This window comes from Aulostomus chinensis, chromosome 14 (assembly GCF_037954235.1).
Source record: "Aulostomus chinensis isolate RoL2024-O1b breed Wild chromosome 14, RoL_Achi_v1.0, whole genome shotgun sequence".
In the NCBI taxonomy this organism is placed as follows: domain Eukaryota; kingdom Metazoa; phylum Chordata; class Actinopteri; order Syngnathiformes; family Aulostomidae; genus Aulostomus; species Aulostomus chinensis.
Genome location: NC_141333.1, coordinates 27094660 through 27099404, shown reverse-complemented (window position 1 = coordinate 27099404; position 4745 = coordinate 27094660). Strand labels below are relative to the sequence as shown.

The 4745-nt window shown below is 42.3% G+C and overlaps 1 long non-coding RNA gene across 1 annotated transcript; it reads left to right on the top strand.

Moving 5' to 3' along the window:
* Window positions 1-800: 800 nt before the first annotated feature.
* On the top strand, window positions 801-4211 carry LOC147250412 (uncharacterized). The gene is made up of 3 exons (XR_015119343.1): window positions 801-995; window positions 1344-2122; window positions 2221-4211. It is a non-coding gene; the product is annotated as an uncharacterized LOC147250412 (long non-coding RNA).
* Window positions 4212-4745: the final 534 nt, after the last annotated feature.

Sequence of the window (4745 nt, the reverse complement as noted above, 5' to 3'; positions counted from 1 at the left end):
TTTTGATTTAGGGACGTCTGTCTGGTCAAGCTACACCACCAAGCACCATAGGCTGTATCTCAGTAGGTACACATGGCCTGCTGGGCTATAGCAAGGTGGATGATGGCAAGAAGGTTTCCCAGGACCCAGGTTAAAGTTAGAGATTTTGGAAGACCCCTTAATTAGGGGACAGAAAAGGATTCTGGGGGCAGCATGGCTCAGAGGTTGAGTGGCTGTCAAGCAACCACAGAGTCACTGGTTTGAGCTTCGCTTCCCCTGGTGACCATGTTGAAGTATCTTTGAGCAAGATACTGAGCCCCTAATTGCTTCTAATGGCTGGCGATCTGTCCAGGGTGAACCCCACCTTTTGCCCAGTGTCAACTGAAATAGGCTTCAGCCCCCCGCGACCCTTAATAGATAAGCAGTATAGAAAATGGATGGATAGATAGAAATGATTCTGTGAAAGCTACATCAAATGAAGACAAAAATAATTTGGGCTAAACATGGATGATAAAAACAGCAAACAAACACAACATCCAGAAAAATTTCCTATGCAGTTCTAAACTCCACACTGGTGAGTCTAAACTCCTTTTCTGTATCTTTATGTCTCCACAATCACAAAAACATGCTGCCTCAGGACATGAACCAGCTGCTTGTTGCAGTGCTGAAAGGGAAACTCATTGATACTAATGTAACCAGGTAGTCTGAACAGCTATTATGAGGATAGTCATTAGACATACTTTTCTCCGTTTGGTGTTTTTAGCGCCGCCTGGTGGTGTAATCGAGTAGGAGAAATGAGAGTGCACTTGACCCTTGACAGACTCGACCCGAGCACTAACTCTGAGCGTAACAGCGTCAGCAGAGACTCGTAGTTGACAGATAAAACGAGTTTTGAGCTTTGATTGAAGTGAAAAATTAGTGCGGTTACAACCAAGAAGGTTTTGACCATTGGAGGAGAAGTTATATGACCGCCACGGGGCTGCCGACCGTCCAAACGGCGTGTATCGAATATCCCGGTGAGTTAGCAGCTAGCTGAATTAGCACTTGCTGTCGGCAGCTTGAAAGGTGTGTTTACTTTGATATTTGAGGCTTAGTTATGCCAAGGAAACCAGTCGGGATAAGCTCATAACCTGATAATATTACCAGATGTATGTTTATGTGTATGTGAAATGTCTGAATACTGTGTAAAGGAGTAATGATGAGATAATGGTTAGTTGATTTAGCTAACTTAGGCAGACACAGTCATGTTTTAATTGCTGCACTGTTATTTGTTCTTAGTGAGCCATTTCATTGAACTGTGCATTTTGTGAGGTTCAAACATAAATGTATGGACAATTAATGATTTCCCTGCACATTTGGTGCAGGCTGTTTTTTTGCTGAGCCTGATCTACAGACTGGATCATCGCTGCTCCTATCATCGTCATTCTTCATCTCCCCTACTCATCCCATTCAGCCGTCTTCATCTTTCTCATTCTCTGGGAAGCCAGGATGGACAGTCTTCCTCACAAGGGGTGGTAGGAACTTGAGAACTCTCAAATAACAGGAACAGTTCCCAAACTTGGGTTGAGTTACAAAAGACTGATACATACTTACCTTGTTGTTCTTGTACGATGTATAATTTTTTTGGTTTTATGAGATCTCATACTATTTGTTTGGTTTGTTTTTTGGTTGGGTCCCAACAATTTCAACATTGTGGTTAAGTACACTGGGCTTGAACATAATGGCTCCAGCTAAATTCAGTTGCACCTTTTGAATACCGTAGCTGTTAAGGTTGGTCGAAAGAGACTATACAAGGGTCAGTAATAACATTTATGAGTTAAGTGAAATTGTCCAGTTGTGGATATAATTTTGTTCATGCCAAACAATGTACCAGGTTATATGTTTGAGTAATTTAAAAAAAAATGAAACTGTGCTTCTGGAAATGAAGAGAGAAAGATCTATGGGAATTTATGGTTTTGGTTGGAAGTGAGAAAAAATAGAAAAGTGAAACAAACAACTTTGATACAGTGACGTTGAAGTATCCGGTTGTTGGTGTGAGTTATTAAGGGACTAAGGTGATTTGATTTAATTAACCGTAAAATTGTGTGCCTATCTCCTCTTAAAGCCTAGACTTTAGACATACCTGTGGTGAAACACACACCAGGTGGGTTACACCAACATAACATGACATACTGATATGATTGCATCTTCACAGAATCTGTCTCTTGTCTAATGATGGTTTCTCTTTCTGTTCCTATGTAGCAATGGAAAGGGTGCAGCACTGTCCATCTCAACTGCTTTCAAACCAGACTCAAAGTAAGCTTTTTTTTTAGATCAGACAAAAACTTATCATGATCAGTTATGATGGTCTGAAAAATCGAATTAACTAAGTCAGACTGTTATTGCATTCAGCTTCTGTTTAGTACTAGAAGACATTTTATTCTTCAAATTTCAGGTCATATTTTTATACCCTTGGAGAACATTAGTACAATGTGTCTTTTCTAGGTTGACTCGGTATAAAAAAAGGATGATTTTTACTCATGTCTTGGGCTTATACTGTATTAGTTTCTTTCTTCTTCCCTCACATTTTTGTTCTACTCTATATCCTCAAAAAAAAGACAAAGGTTGAAGAGCAGCAGCTTGAGGTTCACTACATATAAATCCCACCAAATGCCTTCATGTTCATCCTCAGGTAGAAGAGGCCAAAAGTAGTGGCCATGTTAAACCTTAAACCGTTAAATCCTTTGGCAATGCAGTGGTTGGAAAGAAGCTAAGCGTGTGGACTCAGTCATCAAATGCAATCCAAACTTGTTCAGTTTGCTAAAACATTGATTTGTTAAATATGACACAAATGCACTCTGGAGACTATGCAGAACTCATGAGTGTCAATTTATTTGTATTCATAGCTATTTATTTTCATTTCCTTGCATGTTCACCGACCAGCCTGTAGCTGTGTATTTTTACTGATGTGTTGTCATGTGTCCAAAGTGGAAGTCCCTCGTGCATGCCAAGCAGGCCAAATGTTACCAACTAACTGAAGCAGAGTATTGACACTGCGCCAAAGAGCAACCCAACTGGTCCACCAGTCACTTCGAACCCAATTGTTTTGAGTGTTGCCCGAATGTAAAATGTGTGTATGAATGTGTGGTAGTCTTTTTAGAAATGTTGTGACAATAATGTAGCTCCTTTGACAATTGCTCAGTGTGTACAATATGCAGGCCAGTGGGATGTTGACAGAGATGCTGCAGTGTATGTGTGTGTGCATGCGAGAGAGAGAGAGAGTAATGCTGTTGTTATCAGAGTGCAGCAAGCTAGCAGACTGTGAGGGTAGCAGTGATGTGTTTGACCTGCTGTTGATGGTGAATAAATGTTGCTGTTTGAGGTAAAATGGGTTAGCTCTGAAGTTAGCACCATCTCCACTGTGAAAGGAGTCCCATGTCTCCCACCCCCAACCATGGGCTGGTCAAGGTATCAGCACCCTGTCTAAATAAGTAAAACACAGTAAACTCTTCAAAAGTTCTGTTTGCTCTACTCTGCTGCCAACCTCTCTCAGTATGGAGTCTAAGGCATGGTCAGTTTACATGTGATGAGCAGTGAGTGATGAAGATAAAGCAGTAATGGCAAAATGATACAAGTACGAAACAACCTAATGTGTATGTTTGTTTTTCTTCCCAAAATGATAATAATATGTTCATGAAGTAAAACACTGTGCAGTATGTTAAAAGGCACCAGAGAACAGGAAATTAAATCATATGTGTTGCACAATGCATCGTTGGGGCTAGCCAGATTGTCCCAGCCACATTTCAAATGCTTCCTATAGCCATGGTGGAAAGGCATATGTGCAGAGAAGGTCTGTGCAGCTGTCTCATCTCCCCTGAGGGAAGTTTTCAGCTCCATGTAAATCAAAGACAGAGTACTTGTATACATACTGTGTACACAGCATAGATCTCTTTTCAATGTGTGATTTGAATACATTTGATTGATAATCCTCTTATCAATCATTATTTCAGGCAGCTACTCAAGTAAAGATTGGGTTGAACTACAAATACTACATGAGAGTTACTTGGCCATCTAAACTTTGTGGTACACATCTCTACGACCATGTCTCTAAATTGTTGCACAAGGTCTTCCTGGATGAATGTTGCAGATAACATTTGCTATGCCAGTTGGTCCTGGTGTTGGGATTCAGAGCCCATGTGCTGACGACCACCATTTTCTTCCTCCCCTTGTTCCACGTGGAGATGGGACAGAACAAAGACCAACAAAAACTTTCCCGCCAGCCACCAGGTTGAGGTGTGGCAACCCTCTTCAAAGGGGGAAACCCACTACTAATTGCCTGAGAGCCCAGGGGGTCCCCGCTACGTCATCATCAGCGGTGGACCTATAAAAGCAGACGTACTGGCGAAAGACTTCGCTTTTTCCTAGGTACGCTAACTAAGTAGCGTCTGCCCTAAAGGGAGGAACTTCCAGGTGTCTCCCTTTGCTCCTCTCTTGTTCGTGGAGCAGCAGTCTACAACTCGCGGGACGAGTCCAGCCCACAGACTTTCACGTTCAATTCAGTCACGTGACCGCGGTTTTCCTCATCTCCTAACATGGAGAATCCGCACATCTCTTCTTTTTGACTTTGTTTTGGATCCAAAGGAGACAGCCCGCACCCGCTGATCTCCTCTACCCTGCAGAAGGACACAAGTTTTGTCGGGATGTGTTGCTCAGGACAATTCCCCGACCCGGTCGACCGCGGAGGCGCATATCCGAGCCAAGGAACGGACCCTCTGCAGGCGCCATCT